At 37.9% G+C, this 26,555-nt stretch overlaps 1 long non-coding RNA gene across 2 annotated transcripts in view; it reads left to right on the top strand.

Moving 5' to 3' along the window:
- The window catches only part of LOC106509908, a 32,768-nt gene extending 15,448 nt beyond the window's left edge, over positions 1 to 17,320 (top strand). Inside the window, exons 3-4 of one of the 2 annotated variants that reach the window (XR_002342844.1) lie at positions 16,315 to 16,487; positions 16,606 to 17,320. This is a non-coding gene — a long non-coding RNA (uncharacterized LOC106509908). Of the gene's footprint in view, positions 1 to 16,314 lie in introns of both variants that reach the window. The other variant, XR_002342843.1, reaches the window with a different exon arrangement.

Raw genomic sequence — 26,555 nt, 5'->3', positions numbered from 1 at the left:
TACATATAGTAGAACACACTCATTTGGAGTATAGTCCAGTAACATAAACTCAAAAGTTTTTATTTCAAAAAAATTTTTCACTGGAGTATAGTTGATTTACAATGTTTCAGGTGTACTACAAGGTGATTCAGCTACATACACATATTCTTTTTCAGGTTCTTTTCTGTTATAGGTTATTACAAGATATTGACTATAGCTAGCTCCCTGTGCTATACAGTAGGTATTTGTTGTTTATCTACTTTATACATAGTAATCTGTATCTGTTAATCCCAAACTCCTAATTTATCTTTCCCCAACACCCGCCCCCCCGCCTTGCTATCCCCTTTGGTAACCCTAAGTTTGTTTTCTATGTCTATGAGTCTATTTCTGTTTTGTAAATAAGTTTGTATAATTTTCTAGATTATACATATAGATGAAACCATAAGATCCCTGTCTTTCTCTGTCTGACATACTAAGTATGATAACCTCCAGGTCCATCCATGTTGCTGCAAATGGTTTATTTCATTCTTTTTTATAGCTGAGTAATATTCCATTATATCTATATCACATCTTCTTTATATGTTCATCCGTTGATGGACATTTAGGTTGCTTCCATGTCTTGGCTACTGTAAATAGTGTTGCTATTAATATTGGGGTGCATGTATCTTTTCCAATTATGCTTTCTTCCCCCCTAAATATATGCCCAGGAGTGAAATTGATGTAGTTCTATTTTTAGTTTTTTAAGGGACCTCCATATTGTTTTCCACAGTTAACCCCAATAACTCTTGAGTCTGTATACAACTGTGTAACAACCACCATAACATTTAAGAAACAACTATTTTAGACTTGAACAACAGCAGCTCAGGACGATGAACCCTGAGAGAAGGGTGACACAGGAAAGAAGTGATAGGATGGCTTTGCTTTCTGCTTAGAGTTTGTTCTGGAAACATAGTAACGTGGTGCAGAGAGGGGCATCCAGGCAGATCAGAGCAACCTTGCTGCCTGAGAAGACAAACATTGAGGTGCAGGGAGGCTGAGGCAGGTGTGATTTTCAGGGCAGAGTACTAGGGAGGAGGAAGCTAAGTAGAAAAAGAGCTCCAGAAATCTGTCTATGGCTCTTGAATTTGTTGCTGAATATTAAGCTGAGTAACTCTCAGAGCCCACACCAGGGCCAACAACCTTAGAGTTCTGACCAGACCGAATAGAAAGACCTCACTGAATACCTGAAGCATCCAGTAAAGACCCCAGAAGGGCCATGCTTAAACTAGTCATACTAGTAGTACTAAGCTAGCAGCAACCTAGTCCAAAATCTTCAGAAGCAAGGATACAGTCTTCTCCCTGAAAACTTTTCTTAAAATTTTAATGAAAAGGAAGTCGGGGATCAGGTGAAAATGGCTGCCTCCTCCCCATTGCCAATTTTATATTTGGGAAAGAAAAATCACTCTCTTACCAGAATATATTGTACTACACAAACTAGGTCTATTAAAGACAATCCATTAATACAAATGCTTCCTCTGACTGCATGAATTGGTGCACATTAGTCCAAGTTTGCTGGATTTGATTTGTTGTACCCTCTCTCTAAAATAAGCCGTCTGAGAGACAAGAGAACTTTTTCTTTTTTCTTTCTTTCTTTCTTTCTTTCTTTCTTTCTTTCTTTCTTTCTTTCTTTCTTTCTTTCTTTCTTTCTTTCTTTTTAAATGAGTGACACCTTTATTTCGTACTCTGGATTTGTACTTCTGCTCAAACTACTGCTGAAATACCCAAAGGCTATCCTGTAAGAAATAACAGAGTTCACCCATCTCAATATAGTTTGGCTTCATAAAAAACCACGTGGCCCTGGTATGGTTTCCCTTTGATTTTAATGGGGTTTTCCATAGTCTGGCACTAAATCCAGGATCATCATTCAAAAAAAAATAAATCTTCAAGAATGTAGGAATGTTTGTTCAGAACTGACTCATCCACCTTTTTAACAGATGTGGAAAAATAAGATTTCATCCAGTATGGCCCCAGAACAATCCTACACTCAAGTAATTTCCTTGAGACTTTCAAAAATATTACCTGCTTGGCATAATAGAGATAATAAATGATGTGTTTTGTAGCAGATCACTTAAGAGAAATAAGAGAATGAGAAACTTGCAATTCTTTTTTCCCCACTTAGTAGACTAGTTATAAGTTCCAAAATACAAAGGGATATTTTTAGAATTAGATCTGCAAGCACATTGTACCCAAGATGGGATTTGAGTGAACTCCAATACAGAAAAGTCATTTTACAATCTGGAGCAATTTCACATGGGAAATGTGTGAAATAATACTTTTCTTTCCAGAATGATTGTATCTTGTATAATGAGATTCTTACTGTAACTTCATTATTATTATTATTATTATTTATCTTCCCCTACAACTAACAGGTTTTAGCTATGGTTAGTGAAAGATCATATTTCCATGGTAGACCCCAATATCTTAGGACTTTTGCTCTAATAAAATTTTCAATTAACACATCTTCCATTCTGCCACAGTCTCTGTACCACATCAATGTTTACAGAAGTTCAGTTATGTGCAGAGGCCCAATATCCTGCAGATGGCCCCCGACGGTCGTTTTGAGTTTTGCTGCTCCTAATCTTCACGAGAGTTCTGTGAATGGGTTCATGAAGCCTTTTAGAGTTGTATGAATATTCAAGTAGCTAACTTGCATAAAGCACAGAGCCTTGAACATAGTAATAAGCCATCGAAGGGTAGCGGTTCTCTTCTCATTTCTGCCATTTTCATCAGAGTTCAGTGCACGTGTGTGGTCGAACTGTGGCAGAGCCAGGGTTCTGTATGCCCCACGTCTGCACGTACCCGAAGCATTTGACTTCATGCTTTATCCTTTTGTGGTCTCTGCTAAAACAAACTTCAACCAATAGCTCAACAATAACTATTTTACTTTGAGAGTTTTTGTCTTTCTCTAAATAACTTTTTATTGCTTTGAGCTCTGTCTTCAGTAAAAAATTTTTCCAATAAGAAGAACACTTTAGGTAACACAAAAGATCTAAGAGGAAAATTTACCACGTTTATTCTGGAAATGAATTTCACTCCAGTTTAAAGTCAAAGTCTGTGTAAACCAGATCTGCTGAGACCTTTGACGTCTGCACCCAAACACTCAGAAGACTATTGATGAAGTGAGTCATAGCTGCAGAAGTAAAAATCTGCAAGAGAAGAAGGAACTGTGCCCCACCCCAAACCCCCACAGACATTGCCTTCGGAGTTGTGCCTCTTTGAAATGTTTCAAGTTTAAGTAGACTATATTGAATTATTCCTCATAGAATTTTGAGGTAAAACTGTTAAGTATCTGGAAGGCAGCCTGTGGCTTATTTGTTTTATTTGGGTCTGTCACTTCTCTCTTCTGTCAATCTCAGTTCTGAATTGGAGATCATGTAACACCCTGGTATTTCTGGAAGATTGATTAAGTGAATCTTTTGTGAAAGTAATTTTCAAATGCGATACAAAAGTATGCCATCGCCTGGATATTGTTTTCCCACAACACACCATAAAATAATTCACTGTTGCGATCTGTAAGACAGCGTTAAAAAGAAGGGCTGGTTCAATCTATTCATTGTATTTTCTCTTGGTGCAAAAAGGATACAGTTTACAGAATGACTGGGTTGGGCGATACAACTTCAGCCAGACTTATTCAGTGCTCTTGAACAAGTCCAACAGGTCCAACGTGACTCTTTGGAGGTCCCCAGATTACAGACGTCAGTGGACTCGCTTGGTTCCATTGTTGAGCAAGATGATGATGTAAAGTCCTCATAGCTCTTGTGACTTGGAACCTTCAATACCTTTGGGAACCTTTGGAGTGATACTCTTGAATTCTTGTGGAAGTGCCCAAGTTTATATTCACTCAGACTCTTGTTAAAAGTTAGAGGATAATACTCTATATTTTAAAAAGAGATGAAAACGTCTACAAACTCCATGACAAATTGTAAAGTCAAAAGAGGAGTCATAGGGAAAGATTTGCAACACAGAGGACAGAAAAATAACATACACAGAGCTTCTACAAACTCCTAAAAGAGACAAACAAACAAATAGAAATTAGGGCAAACTATTTTAACAGATAATTTACAGAAGGGAAAATAAAGTGACCAATAAACATTTAATATGATATTCATTCTCTCTAGTAGTCAGATAAATTCTGAAAGAGACTATGATATTCTTCAAGTCTCAGCCTGACAAAAATATGAAGGATGTATAATTTTCTATGAAAATTCAAAGTACAAAAACACTTTTCCTGGGAGTTCCCATTTGGTGCAGCAGAAACCAACCCGACTAGTGTGCATGAGGATGCGGGTTTGATCCCTGGCCTTCTTTAGTGGGTTAAGGATCTGGCATTGCTGTGAGCTGTGGTTTAGGTGACACACGTGGCCTGGATCCTGAGTGGCTGTGGCTGTGGCATAGGCTTGCAGCTGCAGCTCTGATTCGACCCCTAGCCTGGAAACTTCCAATTGCTATGGGTGTGGTCCTAAAAAGACAAAATAAAAAAAGAAAAAAGAAAAAAAAAAAGAACCCACTTTTACCTGGTAATCCCAGTTTGGGGGTCCAATAGCAGCTAAACAGAGAGTGAAAAAGTGAATGAGTGGATTCCTAACATTGTATATTTTTACTTTATGTTGCTTGATTGCTTGAAAAAATAAGCCAATAATGCTCATGTGATTTAAAGAGAGTGAAAGAGAGAGAGGGGGGATGAGATGGCCACACAATTTTAGGGGCAGCGTTAGGTGGCTTCAGTGGAAGTTTAGAGAGTCCACAGAAGGTAAGTTATGATCTTTTCCACTCTCTGGTGGAGAGACCACAGACTGTGTGATCAGTCTAGACTAAATGTGGGAGCATCACATGGTTATTCACAAACTGAAGAAATGCCAGAAAAGGGAAAACCGAATGACGGAAGACTGGAAGTCAAGCTCATGTGCAAAGACTTAATCACCTGGATAATCTAAATGAAGAGCTTCTTATCCTTCACTCTCAAGCCCTCTGCAAATAGACCTTACTAGTCCATGACCATTTGTCAAATCCAAAGGCTGTTTTGTTTCTTTTTCTTTCTTATTTGAGCCATTATAGAAATTATATGCAATATATGAAACTTTCAAATGACCCCTGGCATGAAGGAAATTCTCAATAAATTGCAGTTATTGTTGGTGTCTTTAATGGCCCCAATAAAAACATTCCTCTTTCCCCACTTTAGTTCTGCATCAAATTGCAAATAAGGCAAAGTATTGTCAGGTGGAGATCAAGTTGTCACCAGTATCACTAGGATGGAAAGGATGCTTCCTTATTTTACTGTTGATGTGAGACCCATCTTTCTTTAGGACAAACAGCAAAAGACCAGTGAGTGTGTCAAGAGCTGAATTTTAGCAACAAAGATAGATGTGTGTCTCTGAATCTTTTTATTCCTGAGAGAAAGCGGAAAGCAAAGGATATGCATGGTTTTGTTTCACTTTTCACACACAGCAGTCTGATAACTTCCTACCTTGTCCTGGGGCAGACTGAGTAGGAAAATGGAAGGAGGTCAGGAGTAACAAGGTAATGAACTCACTCCATGTGGAAGGAAGCACCTAGAAGGAGGAAGAATCATCTAAACATCATATGATTATTATAGTGACTGAATTCTCTGGGTCTCAGCTCACACTTAGACTGTATCTATAATATTCCACTTATGCTTTAAAATGTGTTATTGGTTATCTGTTTAAAGACAAAAAGATGAATTTCAGAAGGAAATCTGAAAAAAACCCACTTTGGTTCTCTATGCACACATATGCAATACAATAAACACTAGAGACTTGACTGCATGGAAAAAACAAAGGAGCTAAGAAATACCTTGTAATTCCTCCATATGATTAAACAAATACTGACTTAGAAAAAAATCAAAAAATACCTTGAATTAATAAGAAGTTAACCAAGATAATTATTTTAAATTGTATTAAAATAAATTGAATAGCAGCGGTTCTCATTCAGTGTGGCCAAATAGGAAAAATAAGTTAATTATTTGTTTCAAGTGCAATAGACAATAATTATTATTTTGAATAGGTTTTAAAACATTGTCTATTCATTTACCAAAGTTATAATGCACAGATTTCCTTTCTTAAGCCAAAGTAATTTCCAAGTCAAATTCTGGAGTATCTCCATTGTCTTTCTTCCTTAAATTTAAGCAATTACAGAAATTAATGCAAAACTCTTCACCTGTGGTTCAAGGTCACCAACTACAAAAGTAAAATTAATAATGCTTCTGTGCTCAGAAAGTTGTAGGAAAATAAAGTTTTCTTCATGTTTTAAAATAGATACAAATCATTTCATGTTTTAAAGTAGGTTCAACTTAGCACACGTTACAAAGTGTAAAATTAGCATTTTTCTATGCATGGATGATTAAAGGAAAAAAATTAAAGGAAGTATATTTAAGAAAAGCATTTTAAGTACTGCTGTTCCCAGGGGGGTTGAGTGGTGATGTAAGGTGGAGGAAAGAGTAAAGGCTCTTTTCAGACACCTCTTGTGACTTTTGGCAAGCCATGGAATACTTCACTGTAGACATTTATGTAGCTTATGACTCTGAATCAGTTGAAACTCAGCCTGTTTTCCGGACGTTGGCTAGCTGGCCTAGAAGTTAAGGAGCTACCAATATGGGCACGGGGGCGGCCAAAAGCCTCAAAAACGCTGTGGCAGTGACCACTCTAAATAGTCCATTCACACTGAGTCATGGCGGACCATCCCACATCAGCCATAAATCCTCTCTTCTTGAAGGACTATGTGTGGGAACAAGGAGAGAGTGGCTCCCTTGAGTCAATTCCTTTTCTGAGTAAAGCCTGCCCTAGGAGGCCTGCTGGTATTGGGAGTGACCACATCACTGTTCAGGTGACTCTAACATAACTCGTATTTTCTTTCATTCTGGCCATCAAGTCACTACCAAAGCTAACGTAGGGTTCTCGTGACTTGATATCCTAAAAAATCTGACATTTTCATGTTGCTACATTAAATAGACAATTTCAGTACTTTTCTTAGGACCACTTTCATTGGCATTTGGCAAACTTGGTCATCCCCTCCTTGAAAAAAACCGTCTTTTCTTGGCAAGTGACTCTCTAGACCGTAGTACTTTTTCCCTCCATGTGCTTTTCTTAAAGAAATCCATCTATGCCAGGGCTGAAACTACTATATTTGCCTAGGTGACATCCACATAAACATTTCCAGCTTCTTAGCTCTAGGACACAATTCTTTTTTTTTGAGGACTGCACTGGTGGCATATGGAAGTTCCCAGGCTAGGGGTCTAATCAGAGCTGTAGCCACCAGCCTACACCACAGCCACAGCAACACCAGATCTGAGCCGAGTCTGCGAACTTCACCACAGCTCCTGGCAATGGTGAACCCTTAAACCACTGAGCGAGGTCAGGGATTGAACACGCAACCTCGTAGTTCCTAGTTGGATTCGTTTCTGCTGCGCAGCAATGGGAACTCCCATAGGACACAATTCTAGTAGCCCATCAGGATGTTCCACAGACTTCACTGGTTTTATGAATACATGTTGGTCTGAACTCATCAGTTTGCCCCCCAAACTGCCTTTCCTCCTCTTTGCCCCAGGCAGAGGTTGACCATAGAATTCCTTCTCCACATTCTTCCCTTTTCCTCCACGTCTTATTAGAAAATCATGGCCAATATCTCCCCAAGTTTCTCCAGGCTCTAAATATAATTACCTGCAATTCTGAATGCTCATTTTCATGAAGGATCTCTTTAGCTCAACTATGAAAGTGCTTATATTTATAATTAAAAATTAAAATGACTAATTACTCTGTCATATAAAAATACTTAGATTTGCTCATTTACTAGCTTAAGAAGTAGTTTAATTGACGTTTTCTTTGAGTCCTGCCTTTGTGACATTCCCTCTTCCCCCTACCTCACACCAAATACAAGCACTAACTTGTATTAGGTATTTACTGTTCACATGAGTTTTCACTAACTTTTATAAATATGTTTATCTCTAAAATATTTGGTATTATTGTGGATATTTAAAATTTTTTCTTTGTCTTTTTGTCTTTTTAGGGCCACACCCACGGCTCATGGAGATTGCCAGGCTATGGGTCGAATCGGAGCTACAGCTGCTGGCCCACGCCAGAGCCACAGCAATGCCAGATCTAAGTCGCATCTGTAACCCACAGCTCATGGCAATGCTGGATCCTTAACCCACTGAGTAAGGTCAGGGATTGAACCCACAACCTCATGGTTTCTAGTCGGATTCCTTTCCACTGAGCCAGGACAGGAACGCCTATTTAAAATTTTACATGACTTATGTCATGCTAATGTATTCTTTTGCAACTTGATTTTGTAATGTTCAATATTTTCTTTGTGAAATATACAAATGGATATATGATAGTCCCCCCTTATTTATGGGGGATGCTTTCCCCTAGCAGATGTCCGAAATCAGATATAGTACTGAACTCTATATACGCTATGTTTTTCCCATAGTAATGGGTAGATGATGTATACAGCATGGATATGCTCAACAGAGGGATGGGAACATTCTGAGCAGGAGGAAGTGGAATGGTGCAACATCATGCAACTCAGAATGGCACGCAATTTAAAATTTGTGAATTGTTGTTGCTAGAATTTTCTATTGAATATTTAAGGACCATGGTTGACCTTAGGTAGCTGAAACTATGGAAAATGGAACTGTGGATAAGGGAGACTATTGTATAGATATTTATTTGTGCATTTTACATATCTATCTATCATCTATCTATCTATCTATCTATCTATCTATCTATCTATCTATCTCTATTTTTGTTCCTTTCCTTTCACTACTTGATAGTATTCCATTAAATAAAAATTCTTCAGTTTTTTTTTTGTCTTTGGATGTAACAGGAATAATTTCTGACTTTTTGCTATCAAAATCAATGCTGATCAGAACAATGATGGACAATATTTTTGTGCATACAATATGTGCCTTGAAGGGGAGTGCTTGGTTTGGGGGTAGGTAGCAGATCTTCAAATGCATTAGTTATTGCAATTTTTCCCCTAATTTGTACTTTTACCAGCAGAGTTTAAAAGTTTTCATGCTGTGTATCATGGCCAAATGCAGCATTTGTAACTAAAATCATTATAACTAAATTTCCCTCTAAGCACTGTTTTCTCTGTGTAAATCTTGGCATACTGTGTTTTCATTCTTGTTCCTCTGAAGGTATTTTCTCATTTCCCTTGTAATTTCTTCCTTGACCCATGGGTTATTTAGAAGTGTGTTGTTCATTTTCACATATTTGTGAATTTCCCAGATTTCCTTTTGTTATTGAATTCTAATTTCATTCCATTGTGGTCAGAGAACATAATTTACATGATTTCAACACTTTTGAATTTATTGAGAATGATTTTGTTGCCTAATGTATCGTCTATCCTAAGAAATGTTTCACATTTACTTGAGAATAATGTGTATTACGCTGTTATTGGGTAGACAGTTCTATCAGTGTCAAGGATATCCTCGGTTTACAGTGCTGTTCGAGTCTTCTATTTCCTTGTTAATCTTCAGCCTAGTTTTTCTATCAGCTATTGAAAGTATGATATTGAAATCTCCAAGTATTGTTCTTGACCTGTCTATTTATCCCTTCAATTCTATGCCTTTAGTATCATGTGTTTAGAGGTTCTGTTGTTAATTGCACATATATAATTGTTATGTCTTCCTAATGGATTGCTCTTTTTATTATAAAATATCCTTGTCTCTAGTAACAATTTTAAGTCAAAAACCTACTTTTCACAATGTAATTTATAGCTATTCCACTTTTCTTTTAGTTACTGTTTGTGACCCCCCCTTTTTTTTTGATTTTTAGGGCTGCACCTGTGGCATATGGAAGTTCTCAGGCTAGGGTTCCAATCGGATCTATGGCTGCTGGCCTGCGTCACAGCCACGGCAACATGGGATCCAAGCAGAGTCTGTGACCTACACCACAGCTGACAGCAACACTGGATCTTTGACCCACTGAGCCAGGCCAGGATCGAACCCCAAACCTCATGGTTCCTAGTTGGATTTGTTTCCCCTGTGCCACGACAGGAACTCTTGTTAATTTTTTTATTCTTTTTTTTTTTTTTTTTTTTTTTTGTCTTTTTGCCATTTCTTGGGCTGCTCCCGCGGCATATGGGAGGTTCCCGGGCTAGGGGTCTAATAGGAGCTGTAGCTGCCAGCCTACGCCAGAGCCACAGCAACACTGGATCCGAGCCGCGTCTGCAACTGACACCACAGCTCACGGCAACGCCGGATCATTAACCCACTGAGCAAGAGCAGGGATCGAACCCACAACCTCATGGTTCCTAGTCGGATACGTTAACCACTGTGCCACGACAGGAACTCCCTTTTTTTTTATTCTTTTAATTTTAACCTGTTTGTGTCTTTAAATCTAAAGCAGTCTCTTATAGGTAAGAGGTGGTTGGATTATGTTTTAAGTATTTATTCTACCATTCTCTGTCTTCTTTCCTTCCACCTTTCGTCTCTCCCATCCCTCCTTTATTTTTTACACACATGATAACAATCTTGGTTGTCCATTCTAACGACCATAAGAAAATGATTTGAGAACATCACTGGACAGTTAAATAAACTACATTGGAGAAGTTTGTTGAAGAAGTGAGTCTGTAGTGGTATGAGGGAAGAAACCAGGAGGGGGAGGCAGCCAGTAACAAACACGTGATCAAATTAATTTCCATTGTGAGGAATCAGAGATTAATCCCACTGAGGTACTGCGGAGTCAGTGCAGACACGGAATTTCAGATTTCCCCACTTCTTCACTTGAGTGGTGAGGGAGATGGAACATTTATGTACAAACTCCTATTAGTCACTAGTTGAGGGAGTATTCCTGCTCTTTCCTGGATTGCCACTGACGAGGTAAAGTAAACTTCCCTGCTTGAAAAAGTCCTTGGCAGTTGGGAGTCAGAGTGTGTGTAGCACATGGTTATACCTGAGGGATGTGACTCTTACTCTGTCTGTTTCATTGTCCTGATATCGTCAATGGACAATTTCAGCTTTTTCTTACCGTTTTGTTAAATACCAATTCTGTCGTATGGAATATATTTGTTGCATATGTGGGTATCTTTCTGAGCTTTCTCTTCTGTTTCACTAAACCATTTGCTGTCTTAGATCAGCTCCTACCCTGTGCCCTTCCTCATTGTTGTTATGGGTAAAGGGTGTTTTCTCTCTTTTGTTTCATTGTCTGACAAGCACTGTGTCAACTTTATTGGTGTCCTCAGAGAAATGGCTTTGTTGCATTGATTTTCTCTATTGGCGTTCTCTTCTATTTCATTTTTTTCTACTCTTGAATTTATTTTTGTTATATTCTTCTGTTTTATTTGGACTTAATTTTCTCCTTTTTTTTTTCTTAAGGTAGAAACTTAGTTCGTTAACTTGCTACTTCTTTCCTAATACAAGTGTATAACGCTGCACGTGTCCCTCCAGACACTGTCTTAACAACATCCCACAATTTTTGATATTTTGTGTTTTCATCATTCAGTCTAAGTTATTTGAAATTTTCCTTGTGAATTCTTCTTTGAGCTATAGATTTTGTTGAAATTTTTCAATTTCTAAATATTTGGGATATTTCAGATATCTTTTCAATATTGATTTGTAGTTTAAGGATGTTGCATATTTTGACATTTTAATCTCCTCTGCTTTCTTTATTCTCTGTGGAATTTCTTTTATTTGGGTGTTGCACTTCCTAAACTGATCCTCTAATTGTCTCATTCAACTTTTATTACTTTCTTGATTTTTATCTTTCTGTTTTATTTTCTGGAAACTCCTATTTCCTCTTCCACTTGGCATTGTCATTTTTATTACTAGCATATCCATTATTTGATACCATCTGATTTGATTTTTTATTTGATTTTTAACAACCTAGTTTCACAACCTCTGTCTTGCAAATACATATTCAGTTAATTTGTATCTTGTGGTTACTTATATAATTGAATTTGTATGTACTATCCTACATTCTGTTTTCTATTTTGTTTTCTGTTCTTTCTCTCCTTCTCTATAATTATTTTTTTCCTAATTAAAAAATTTTAAAAAATTATGTTTCTTCTTGTCTGCTAGTTTTGAAGTTAAAGCTACTGTTTGTATGCCCGTGGTCACTATTAAAGTAGTAACATGTACATTTTACAGAATATATATAGTTAAGCCTTCCCTCTACCATCCTTCCCAATAGCAAGACTTTAGAATATTTCCCTCCCCCACACTCCATAATATTTGTTATGCTTACGAATTCTTGGAAGACATTTTTTTCTTTTTTTTTTTTAATACAACAACGATAGAAAAGTCCCTCGTTGCCTGTCTTTACTGCTGGGTGGATATCACCTAGTTGATCATTTCTGACTGGTACAAGAGTACTGACTTGTGATAGCAGATCTCAGCTCTGGCTTCCCGTCTCACCAACCCAGTGAATTCCCTGTGGAGTTGCTGCATCTCCCAGATCTAGGTTAATCAGGTCAGCAGTTGCTGCTTTAGTAGCCTTGACTTCAGCAAATAACATAGTACGCTCACTTCCATCTCTCTTTGAACTTTGGTTTTTAGCAATTTTTCTTATTTTTTTTACATACTTAGCTACCTATTAAAAAGATACTTTAAAACTTTGATCCTTCACTCTCAGTGTTTGAATTAAGTTTTTTTCCCCAGTTAATTTATTTTTGGGTGTGACATACTGCCAAAAATAAAAACCTTGGATTAACTTTCTTACTATTTTCATTTCTTTTATCTTTATTATCTCATTCGGATATCTAACTGTAGTGTTCTGATGTTGTCTGCCTTGAGAATACTTCAGAGGTTATACAAACTAGGGGTGAGCAGGAGAAATAATGCATAAACTCATACATAAACTCTCAAGTATCACGTAAAATTTTTGTCACAGACTTTTACCAAAAGTTTCCTACCTGTTAGACACTTTGTGGGTTCTTTACATACGCTAACTTTGCTTTTTGTGAAGGCGTTCAAGACCTCAATTTGCCCAACACCATCTAACCATGTGGAGGTCAAGCTGGGATTTGAATTTCTGTCCATCTGACTCTGAAATATATTATTTTCCCACTGTGCTTCGAAGGCTACAAAAAGGACTGCAAAGAGCTTTGAAACATTTGAAAAGGGTGACTCCACTAATCTGAAAGCAGATGGCTAACAACTGAAACCATTAAAGAACCTTCTTGCCTGAGTGCTGGGCAAAAGAATTAATCTAAGTGGCCACCATTTTCTACATAATGACAACTAGATAAACATTGCCTATTCCCCACCCCCCCCAGAATTCTTAAATTTACCACACAAATTTAGCCACCTGCTGATAATACATGAGAGATATTTTGGATAATTCAGAGTCATGTCCTTTAATTTTGATATGGTAGATAGCCAGCCCACACAAGAATAAATAAAAATGTGCAACAAAATTTAAATTTTGCCTGCGAGGGGTTAACAATGGCACTTATTTCAAACAACTCTCTCAATGAGAGATGTGTTATATTTTGATCATGCCTAAGGGAGTCTAAAGGGCTTCCAAAATAACAATTCTTCATCTGCCAAACACAAGTGAGGACAAGCTCAATTGATAAAGCAATGTGAATCCCAACAGATGATGGAGGCAGAGGTGAGCATTATGGCTTTTGTTAAAATTTTTTCTTAAGAGTGATGAAGGAGTCCAAGTTCAGTAACCTCTTGATTGAAATCCTCAGATTAGACTGCTGAAGCTACCTCAAACTTCGTTGAATGACTTCTTCTATGAATAGATCTCTTTCAAATCAGAAGTGCAACTTCCTCTTTTTCCAAGATTAACCTTTCGGTTTTCTCATCACAGGCTCACACTTCAGCCATGAAAGATGGTTCTGGCACTTCTTCTGGTCCTCTGCACTCTGCCACCTCTCCTATCCCTTTGACATACACCTTCTCTCCATTTGTTTCTGGACTGTTGCTAAAATAAAAGAATGAATCATTCTAGTGGTGCTCAAATGGAAAACTCATGTGGATTTTCCAAGTATTGAAAAGCGTACTGAGTAAATTATTAGAGAACTTTAGAACTTAATGGAATACTTTGTGATGACTGGGAATCATTGCTTAATCAGCTCTGATGGAAAGATGAAGGCCTGTTGCATGCCACTGCCAAGGCTGCATCTGCTGGGGATTTGACAGTTTATTACTTGCCTTTCTGACTCACTTGTATTCAAAAACAAAAGCAAAACAAAACAAAAACAAAATTCTTACCAACCATCTTTTGCTGACAGATGATTTTCACATTCAAGTGACTCTTATGCAGGGTATCCTTAGGAGGAAGACTGAGGTTCAGTCTTCTTGCAAAGTTTCTTGCGCATTCATCTTGCATCTAAAGCCTTTTGCAGCTGGTGTCAGGATGTCATCTTCCTTATCTAATGACCTTGTTCACAAATCACATAATATCCAGTTACTGCTTTTGTTTATGTGCGTCTAGGGCGGCAGCAGTACGGAAAGGGCAGGCAGGAGGGTAGGATAGACATTTAATTACCTTAATGGAGAGATGGGAGATTAGGACTGCAGAAATTTCAATTTAAGGCCTTACAAGATTCCTATCTGATGAGAAATGTGTTGTTGGAACATCTCTGAACCTCATTTTTCTAATCCATAACATGTGGCAAATAGGACCTGACAGAGTTTCCTGAGAATTAAATAGTATAGGCATGAGTTGGAAAAGCTAACAGCATCCAGACCAGAAGTCGTATGAGATGGTGTAGGGAACAGCTATGAACAAAAAGACCCATTAGGTCTGCTCAGCGACTTCACAATAACAAGTCATGTTTTAGAAAATGTAAACATTTAATCTTTGTTCTTGATAAGATCCATGATTTATTGGTAATGGTGTTATCTTAGAATAGTTGTCTATTTACACTTCCCATGCCACACCCACTATTCATAGAAATTTTACAGGATATCATCTTATGAGGTTATTACATTGAAACATTTCCCAGAAACAAACAAAAATCTTGAGAGTCCTCAGAGAGTTCTTCAAGACAATTCATCCCATACGCTTCAGTGACATGGAGCTCATCCGAAGAGCAGTCCTGATTCACTGGCAATTTCATCTTGAATGGAGTCAAGACAGAGTTCTTATAATTTTCAAGCATTACATATTTTTTCAAGCTAATTTTCAGATATTACATGGAATGTTTTAAAACAGGTTTTGCATATCCATCTCCATGCCTTCTTTGCACTTGTAATTCTCTGCAGTTTGTAATTCTTATAACATTCCTTTTTTGTAGGATTTCCAAGTAAAATATGACATAATTATGCTAAAATTTCTTTGTTGTCTATCTAAAGTGCCCATTTTAGGAATTCCCATTGTAGCTCAGTGGTTAACGAATCCTACTAGGAACCATGGGGTTGTGGGTTTGATCCCTGGCCTTGCTCAGTGGGTTAAGGATCCGGTGTTGCTGTGAGCTGTGGTGTAGGTTACAGACATGGCTGGGATCCCACGTTGCTGTGGTTCTAGCATAAGCCAGCAGCCACAGCTCCAATTTGACCCCTAGCCTGGGAGGCTCCATATGCTGCAAGTGTGGCCCTAGGAAAAAAAAAAAAAAGACAAAAAGATAAAATGCACATTTTAATTGTCTTGTATTTTTATTGGTTCTGTCTGGCAAATGTGGGATTGTGTCTGGAATATTAACCATCCTTCTAGCCTCTTCTGTTTTTCTTTTAGGAGTCATGTGTACACAGAGGCAAGTCTCAGTTCTATCATAAGATACATGATCTTGGACAAATTCCATTATCTCTCTGAGTCTCCATTTTATTACGTCTAAAATAGGCACAACACTGCAAAGGGTGAAGACTATACCTTCTCACCCAAATCTGTGCATCCTCTTATTCCAGGGCTCATAGCTAGATTAAACCTCTTGGCTTCTCTTACAATCGGGAATCCCATTTGGTTGACTTTCAGACAATGGGAGCAGAAGTGTTATGTGCCATTTGGGGTAAGGCTTTTCGAGGAGAAAGGCTATGCTTCCTTTGTTCTCCATGTTCTTCCTTTTGCCAGCAGGGTGCAGGGGCAATGAGGTCTCGTGGTTTTGTGAAGACTTTGAATGGCAGGATCCCAGGTCTCTGAGTCACTACATGAAAAAAACAAAACAAAACAAAACAAAATCAAACTCCCCCGCCAAAAAAAACCCAGACCTGACTCCCTCCATATTGAATCTGTTCCTTTAGCTCTAACCTTTGTGCTCTGTTGCATGTGCTTAGTCATGCTGGCTTTGCATCTTTGTAAAAGAATGTTTCCTATAGCCTGAAATATACAGGAGAGCTCATTCTCTAGGTTCTGACCTTTAAGAGACAACACTTTTCCGTTCTTACAGAGATAAAATGCTGTGGAATGAGAAATAACGTTTGTCTTGATGGAGGTTCATAGGAACGTGGTGACCTGACCTATGTGAACAGTTGCATGAACAAAGATTCCTATAAGAACTTTGCAACAACCAGCCACACACCCTTACCTTTCCATATAAAAGAAGCCTGAATTCCAACTTGGGTAAGATGGTTCTTTGGGACACTAGTCCACTGTCTTTACGGTCTGCTGACTTTCTGAATAAAAATTGCTATTCCTTGCTCCAGTTACTCGTCTTTCAATTTATTGCCCTATTGTGCAGCAAGCAGTATGAGCTTTGACGTGGTGACAGCTTCACTGTGGTTGTACCGGACCTGCTGCATTCTGGTATCCTGAATGTGTTTGGAGGGATGATGCCTGCTTTTAGCTCACAGATCACCAGACCATGAGGGGCCACATCTGGACCTGATGGAGAGGTCATTGGACTGGGGATCACAGACTTTGAGCTGAGGATGCTGTAGCTCAGTGAGGAGTGTGTCTCTGGAGGGAAGAAGGGTTCATCACACTCGTGCTGGTCAGAGTGCATGGGAACAGAGGCGGCTTACTGTTCCCCAAGACCAGTGTTTTCCTTCATGTTCTCCAGCCTCTTCTTCAGTGAAACGGCCCTGTGAGAGTTTTAGCCCATGAAATGTGAGTGGGACCCCTGTGTACTATCTGAGTCACTGATTTTAAGATGTGAAAATATCTTTTACGCTCTCATTTCTCCTTCCACAAGCAACATACTGAAACTTGGTCCCAAGGGATTCTGAAATGAAAGGAGCCTGGATCCTTGAAGCAGTATCTGGGTGGGGGCAGAGGGGAGGAAAATTGTCTTCAAACCAAAATAGTAGTATTGGAATATAATTTGCAAGAGAAATAAAGATCTATTTTGTTAAATGGCTGAAATTTATTCACTGGATTTGTTATAGAAGGTAATGTTTCTTTGATTAGTATTTGCATCAAATTTTAAGGCCCTCTTCAGACACTGTGATATACAATTCTACAGTAAGTTTCTTTTTTGTCTTTTTTTTTTTTTTTTTTTTTTTTGGCTATTTCTTGGGCCGCTCCTGTGGCATATGGAAGTTCCCAGGCTAGGGGTCTAATAGGAGCTGTGGCCACCAGCCTATGCCAGAGCCACAGCAATGCAGGATCCGAGCCGCGTCTGCAACCTACACCACAGCTCATGGCAACACTGGATCGTTAACCCACTGAGCAAGGGCAGGGACCGAACCTGCAACCTCATGGTTCCTAGTCGGATTCGTTAACCACTGCGCCACGGCGGGAACTCCAGTTTCGAGGAATGTGACACATTTAAAAAAAATAGTAAGCCTGCCGTTCATTGTACCAGAAAATTTCTAGCTGTTTTGCTTATTATTATGACTATTATTTTATGGCCACACCTGTGGCATATGGAAATTCCTGAGCCAAGGATTGAATGTGAGCCAAAGCTGCCACCTACGCTGCAGCTGCAGCATGCCTGATCCTTTAACCCTCTGCTCTGAGCTGGGCATCCAACCCTCACCTCCCCAGCTACCAGAGCAGCTGCTGTCAGATTCATAACCCACTGTGGCAAACTAAGAACTCCTGTTTAGCATATTATTAACTCTCAAAAATGAAAAGTAACAATGAGATCTGACTATCTAGCAGCTGAGGGGGGCGGGGGGCTGCTGTTGTTGATTTTTTTTCCTGGCATTAAAAGTTCAACACAGCCCAAGGAAACAGGGAATTTCAGAATTTTTTAACAAGAGATGACCTACAAATTAGCAGACATTATCTTCATTTTATGAATAAGGAGGGTAGGTTCAAGGAAGTTAAATAAATTGCCTAAATTTAAAGTACTAGTCAGTGATAAAGATTGTATTTCAATCCTGCTTTTACTTCAAAGACTCTGTGCTTACATCTGCACAACTCCCTGTATATATGTTTTCAAATATTATTATCAGCCCTGCTAATTTTTCTTTGTCAGTCTTGTCTCAGTCAGGCAAAAATCATACTCAAAGCTCATCACTCAGGCATCTGTCTGATGTGTGGCTTTGAGGAAATCATTCCCTGTCTCTGAGCTTTGGCTGCTTCATCTGCTGTGTGGATGTTACAATAGCCAACACATAAAGTTCTTCTGGGCATTAAAATGTGATCATGTACATAAAATGCAAAAACACATTGCCTTTCCAGGCAATGAATAATTATTGCCATCGTAACAAGGAAGGTTTTAAAAAATGTTTTTTGGTTATATGTCTATAAGGAGGAGGAATAGGGAAAAAAAAACTTAGAAGGTTATCACACATCTTTACAATGTATAGTAAAACCTCGTACTGTTATAATAAGGTGCCATCTCAACCTATTTTTATTTCATTTTAATTACAACAGATGGGTGAACCAGAGAAATTTTCCATAAATAAGGAAGACAATCTTATTCTAAAATGGAAGCTGTAGAATTTATCCCTGGGTATCTTTAAAAACAGAAAGGTTATGGACATAGTGTTACTATGAGATGCCATAATCTGGACTAGGAGGTTTCTGATTTCGTCTTACAAAAATTATAAATAAGTAAAGCTCAAAAGAATTGATGTAACAGATCAATATAAAGGGAATGTAAATTCTCTCTTTACACTCTAGTGAGAGATGCGCTTAAAAAATCTAAGGTGCTGCTGCGAACGTTGGGGCATATGTTTTTGAATTATAGCTTTGTCCAGATACATGCCCAGCAGTGGGACTGCTGGACCATATGGTAGTTCTATTTTTAGTTTTCTGAGGAACATCCATACTGTTCTCCATAGTGGTTGTACCAACTTACATTCCCAACAATAGTGAAGAAGTGTTCCCTCCTCTCTGTACTCTCTCTAGCATTTATTATTTATAGACTTTAAGATGTAACAACTTTTGAGGACATATTTATATAGTTACACTGTTTTTTTAACCAATTTATGCATTTTATATTTTACTTATTTTCAGAGGGTGTATTATTTTTGTTATTGTTCCCAGTTAAGTTATTCTTTTTATTATGCTATATAAAATATGTAATGGTATATGAGGCTTTCTTCTATATAAATTTTAGTTGCACAATATACACAATTTTAATATAATGCTAATATTTAAATAAAAATTGAAATGGAATAGATAATACTAAATAGTAAAGATGAAAGCCATATAAAATGGGATGAAATATAGAATAAATTTCCTATTTGTCTCAGCATATTTTCCATTCCACTTCTCCAGAGGGAGTCACTTAATCTGTTTCTTAAGATCCATGATATAATAATCTGTGTGAATGTAATTGTGTTTACATATATGTATTTTATTGTGTAAAAATAAATAAATAAAATATTATTTATAGACTTATTAATGATGGCCATTCTGACTGGTGTGAGGTGGTACCTCATTGTAGTTTTGGTTTTCATTTATCTAATAATTAATGATATTGAGCATCTTTTCATGTACCTACTGGCTATCTGTATATCTTCTTTGGAGAAATGTCTGTTTAGCACTTTTACCCATTTTTTTTTCCACTGGGTTGTTTGTTTTTTTGCTGTTGAGTTGTAAGAGTTGTTTTTATATTTTGGAGCTCAAACCCTTGTTAGTTGTATTATTTGCAAATATTTCCTCCCATTCTGTAGGTTGTTCATAGAAGCACTATTCATAATAGCCAGGAATGGAAACAATCTAAATGTCCATGGACAGATGAATGAATTAAGAAGACGTGGTACAAGGGAACCCTCCTGCACTGCTGGTGGGAATGTAAACTGGTACAGCCACTATGGAGAACAGCTTGGAGATACCTTAGAAATCTATACATAGAACTTCCATATGACCCTGCAATCCCACTCTTGGGCATCTATCCGGACAAAGCTCTGCTTAAAAGAGACACTTGCACCCGCATGTTCATTGCAGCACTATTCACAATAGCCAGGACATGGAAACAATCCAAATGTCCATCGACAGATGATTGGATTCGGAAGAGGTGGTATATATACACAATGGAATACTACTCAGCCATAAAAAGGATGACATAATGCCATTTGCAGCAACATGGATGCAACTAGAGAATCTCATACTGAGTGAAATGAGCCAGAAAGACAAAGGCAAATACCATATGATATCACTTATAACTGGAATCTAATATCCAGCACAAATGAACATCTCCTCAGAAAAGAAAATCATGGACCTGGAGAAGAGATTTGTGGTTGCCTGATGGGAGGGGGAGGGAGTGGGAGGGATCGGGAGCTTGGGTTTATCAGACACAACCTAGAATAGATTTACAAGGAGATCCTGCTGAATAGCATTGAGAACTATGTCTAGATACTCATGTTGCAACAGAAGAAAGGGTGGGGGAAAAAATGTAATTGCAATGTATACATGTAAGGATAACCTGACCCCCTTCCTCTACAGTGGGAAAATAAAAAAAAAAAAAAAGAAGATGTGGTATATATACAGAATGGAATACTAGTCAGCCATAAAAATGGAATAATGCCATTTGCAGCAACATGGGTGCAACCAGAGATTATCATACTGAATGAAGTCAGAAAGAGAAAGATAAATACTGTATAATATCACTTATATATGGAATCTAAAATATGACACAATTGAAACCTATACACAAGACAAAACCAGACTCAAAGACATAGAGAAAAAGCTTGTGGTTGCCAAGGGGGAGGGGAGAGGGAATAGGATGGACTTGGAGTTTGGGGTTAGCAAATGCAAACTACTAATTTTTAGAGTGGATTAATAACAAGGTCCTACTCTGTAGCACAGGGAACTAGATCCAATCTCCTGGGATCATCTGTGATGAAAAGAATATTTAAAAAGCCCAGGAATCAAATCTGCATCCTCATGGATGCTAGTTGGATTCATTTCTGCTGAACCATGACAGGAACTCCCTTGAAATTGATTCTTATCCCTGTTTTACACATGAGGACTCTGAGGCTCATGAATTTCAAATAACTAGTCCAAAGTTACCTACCTAGTAAGTCCTAGAGCTGGGATGCGGTTCAGAATTAATTCCAAGTATCCTATGTGTTTTCCATTCATAGATCATTATCTCTCTAGACAAAAGATCTGTTTCAATAGATGAGAAAACTTTGATGAAATACAGGTTGGAGCAGCAGTTGAAACTCTTGATAAAAGGTGAACATTTATTTAAGAAATTGATCTGTGTATAAAAATGAAGCAAACCCTGTGGACAGAGGGAAGCGACTAAGGGAAAGATGTGCTTGTTAGGAAGAGAATTCTAATCAAAAAAGTATGTGATTGCTTATTGAGATGATTCTAAGCAAAAACCATCATAAAACTACAGTCACGAGGATAGTCAGCAGTGCTCTTTTAGCATTCGCAGTTTCTAGAACACCACCTATCTTTCACATTCCTCTTGATGAATACTGTAAATGATTATTAGCCCTAAATATTCTTAAAATAATTTCTCTTCCCCCCCTCTCTCTCTGCTCTCCCAAGGGTCTCCTCCTTTCTAGTCAGCAATCTATGTGCTGGATCTCTGAGATAGGGTCTCACCTACTGCAACCCTCTCCCCCACCCCACCCCCCATCAGCATACGTGTACACAGACACTGTTATGTTCATGTTTACTCTGCCTCTCCTATCCCTTTTCACCTATTTTTATGTGGTTAACTAAGGCTTGATGTATATTTAACCTAATCTAGATGAGTTGTACTTTCTCTCAATCCAGCTCCTGTGATCTTCTGTCTTTTCACCTGAAATAGATCCGCAGGCTTGTCTGTCCATTTGTTTGTGTCTTTTTTGTCTCCAAGACCAGATAATTGCACTTTTTTCGAGACAAATGTGAATGTTTAGTTATGATGAAAAAAAAGAAATCACAATAGCTAAAAAGTTGACATATACCGCAGATAACTCAAAAACCCAGCAAAGTAATAGCACATTTTAATTTATTTGTGCTTATTTTTCTTTAGGAGTCTACTCAGATTTATCTTCTCTTCTGATCATACTATACAAAGGAGTCAGCATCCTCTTCATTAGTTTTCATCCTCTTACTCTGCTTTCTCTTATTCCACAGCACTTAACCCTTGGATTCTCATATCTGTTTTTATTTATTTATGTATTGTCTTTCTTTTCCACTAGACTGTAAACTCTAAAAGGTTTCTAGTTTGTCATTTTGCCCAACACCCAGAACATGGTAAGTGCTCAGTGAATGTCTGTTGAGTAAATGTTGAAAAATTCACACAGAATTCCATATTTTACAAAGAAAATGATCCAATTTTTGCTTAAAAAAAGTAATCACATGCATAGGAAAAAACAGAAGTAGATCCAGATATTGAAAGTGACATCTCTGGATGATAAAATTAGGGATGATTTTCATTTTCTTCATCCTATTTTTCCAGATATTCCAATTTTTCTTTTGTGACTGCACTTTTCACCTCTATCTTTCAGGGCCTTGTGTAGCCCTCTGCATGAACGTGCTTCGGTGTTCTTCAAGGCTGTGTTAGATTTCATCACTCTGTTCTCTGAATTATTTTCCTGTGAGATCTTATCCATATTTTCAAATATCATCTTCCATGCCATGCATTCTAAAATCTCTATTTCTAATCCCTAATTTTTCATGAGCTCCAGACCTCTCTTCTACATGGGTAACTCTACCAGGGCATCCAAAAGGCATTCTGAATACAATTTGGCTAAGTCCTCACTCATTTTCATAAACAGCTGTGAGCCTGGCACTGATTGATGCTTTGTATAACCTACTTATAACCACAATATAAAACAAATGAGAAAATTGAGGCTAAAGAAGGTTAAGGAACTTACAATGGCACTAAAGAATCTAATTTGGGGCATCTGGAGAGCTTCAGTTAGGCAGCAAAGTCCAAGGCCAAGTCAGAGGGACGATTGGCCCAGCCGTGGGCAAACAGCCTTCTATGAAATGGTTACTCTGGTACAAAATTCTTTGCAAGCCATATAAGCAGAAGGATAGATATTTTAACTTGTCCATGTTACTTTCCACTGTGTCCATGCTTTGCAGGTTCACAGGCCAATGGCTTGGTTTCAATGTTGGCTGTTTGGAAAGTCTTTGCCTCTTAATTCCATTAATTACAACCCTCCTTCTCTGTAAAGTCCAGACTTAAGGACCTGACCTATATTAGTCCTAATTCAGTTCTTACAGATAATAAATTCTCCTACTTTCTCACACAGTATTCTTCTTCCACTTCCTTTTTGGCTCTCTTCCAATTTGCCTAACATTGAAGTTAGCTGTTGACCTACTGCCAATGGAATTGCCTTCTAAGCTCCCAGCAGGAAGAGTTTCTGTCCCATTCATTTCAGCCCTCCATGTGTCCAGCCTAGATAGTTGCTTAGGTGTTTCCTTCATAGCTTGTACAGTTAAATAGTTGCCCAATAAATGTACAGAAGAACTTAAGTATATACTGAAATAAATGAAATAACTCAATAATACTTTCCATGACAATAGAGAAAAAAAATTACAGAGCACCTAGCCAATGCCTGGCTAGTTGGCATTAAATTTTACCCTCAAAACAATTCTCAGGATTGGGGGCGGGGGGACTCTAATAAAGAGGATGAGAGAGAGAGTTGAGTTCATTTAACTATAGAACCAAGACTAGAATAAACTTGAGAGTTATGATTAAAGAACACAAAGAATTATCCTATAAATAGTGTAGGGACAACTGGGAAACCATCTGGAAAAAGTAATGCTCATAGTTCCTTCACAACTTACGATAAAATAAATTTTGGATGAATCCAAGATTTAGACATAAAAAGTGAAACTATATACTAGAAGAAAACATTAGAGAATTAAAAATAAATCTTGGAGTGGGAAGGCCTTTATAAGTAAAACAAAAATCCACAAGTCATACATTTCACTATGTGAACAAACAAAAAAATCAAGAACTACATTTGTATAAACATCAAAATATCCTTCATATACAAAGAACTTCTACATGTTGATAAGAAAAGATCAACAATGCACTGATTATATGATGGGATAATTCACAGAAAAATTTGAATGTCTGTTAAATACATGGAAACATTCAACTTTACTCATGATAAAAGAAATGCAAATAGAAATTATACTGAGATAATATTTGCTACCTATCGGATCAACGAAGATAAAAATATTTGATATCACATTATATTGATGAGTGTACAACAACATAGACTCATGAATTATTGGTGGGAGTTTAAATAGTACAACTCTTTGAAGAATGATTTGGCAATATACAGCAAAATTAAAAATGCATGGAACTTTAGATTCAGTAATTCTACCTTCAGAATTTTATCTTAATGATAGATTTGCTACAGTCCCCACATATTCAAGGCTATTATTCACAGCATCTTAATTTTGGAGTTATTAAAGATTGATAATGGGAGTTTCCTTTGTGACTCAGTGGAAACTAATGCTACTAGTATCCATGAGGATGCAGGTTTGATCCCTGGTCTTGACCAGTGGGTTGGGGATCTGTACTTCTGTGAGCTATGCTGTAGGTTCAGATGAGGATTGGATCTGTGGTTCCTGTGGCATAGGCCAGAGCTGCAGCTCCAATTTGACTCCTGGCCTGGGAACTTTCCTATGCCACAGGTGTGGCCCTGAAAAGCAAAATTAAAAAAAAAAAAAAAAAAGAATGACAAAGACTTAGAAGTCCATCAATAGGAAACTAGTTAGTAATTATGATTCTCTATAATATCAAATAATATGCAACCATCAAAAAAATGAGGTAGCTTTATATAGTGGATATGAAAGATCTCTCAGTTAAATTACAATTAGTTGTTAAGCGAAAGAAGCAGGGAGCAAGCCAATATGAAGAATATGTTACCATTTGAGCAAAAATCAAAGAACACATACATACAGGCTTATAAAAGCAAAATCAACTCCAAAAAATTTTATACTAGGAAGCTCTCACCTAACAGATGAGGAAATGGAGAATCACCAATGTTGTGGTTTCCCTTCAAGGTTAACCAGGTAGCTCAGTAAGAAATTTAAAGCCAAGTCACCTGACACCGATCATTTGCTTTGCTTCCTAGTTAGGATGCCCAGATTTTCCAGTGAAAAATTCAGAGGGAAGAGATAGGGTTCCCACCTTGGAAGAACCAGTGGAGGAGCAGAAGCAGAAAAGAACAATCAACATAGAAGCATATGGTGAAAGTGCCAAGCTCAGGCTTCTGTGGGATCACAGACAAGTCAGGAGGACATGGAAACTGATGCTTGAGTTGTGTTTGAGAAGGAGGCTTATCATGCACTTAGGACTTGTGAGTCACATCACAAAGAAAGAAAATAAGGATGAGAGCCTGAGAGAAGCATGAGCATGACTGAAGGCTCACAACTCATTCATTCATCCAGAAGGTTTTTATTGGACACCCCTTCAGTCCTGGGCATGAAATGATAACCAAGTCAGACAAGGTTTGCAGCCTTATTGTCACATCCCAGAGGGAAGACACCTGAAGATGTAAACAGATAAGCTCACCTCAGAGTAATAAATGCCATGAAGCTCTATAAAGAAAATAAAAAAAAGGTGATATACCAGCAAGTGAATGGGAATGGGTTCAAGGTCTACTTTACAGACTAGGCATATCAGCTTTCTCGGAGAAGGTGACATGGAGGCAGAGATTTGCACCTCTTCCACCTCCTTCTTCATCTTCAACCTTCAACATCATCTGTCTTTCTATCATTTCTCCATTCATCTATATATAATGTAAGCCATATATGTAATTTATCATTTTTTAGTTACTATGTAAAAAAAATAAAATGAAGTAGTGTGATAGTCAACTTTTATGTGTCAGTTTGACTGGCCATGGGGTCGCCAGGTCAAATATTATTTTGGGGCGTGTCTATGAGGGTGTTTCTGGATGAGATTAGCATTTGGATCAGCGGTTTTGATAACATCGATGCCCTCCCCAGTGTGCCTGGGCATATCCAATCTATTAAGGGCCCGAATAAAACTAAAGGCAGAGGGAGGAAGAGTTTGTTCTCCTTTTTCCTGACTCCCCCTTGAGCTGAGCCATCTCAGCTCAGATTGGATGAGCTTCTCTGGTTCTCAGCCATTTGGATTAGGGTATGGACTATATCACTTGCTTTTCTGGGTCTCCAGCTGGCAAATGGCAGATTTCAGGACTTCTCAGCCTCCATAATTACATGAGTTAGTTCCCATAATAAATGTATCTACCTATCTATCCTCTTGGTTCTGTCTCCTATTGGATCCAAACTAATAAAAGCATTAGCCAGCTTCAAGAAGGTAAAACGAAGCAGGGGAAATTAATTTAAATAACA

Source organism: Sus scrofa, chromosome 3 (assembly GCF_000003025.6).
Source record: "Sus scrofa isolate TJ Tabasco breed Duroc chromosome 3, Sscrofa11.1, whole genome shotgun sequence".
Lineage (NCBI taxonomy): Eukaryota > Metazoa > Chordata > Mammalia > Artiodactyla > Suidae > Sus > Sus scrofa.
The sequence above is the reverse complement of the archived record's forward strand: the minus strand, read 5'-3'. Positions and strand labels throughout refer to the sequence as shown.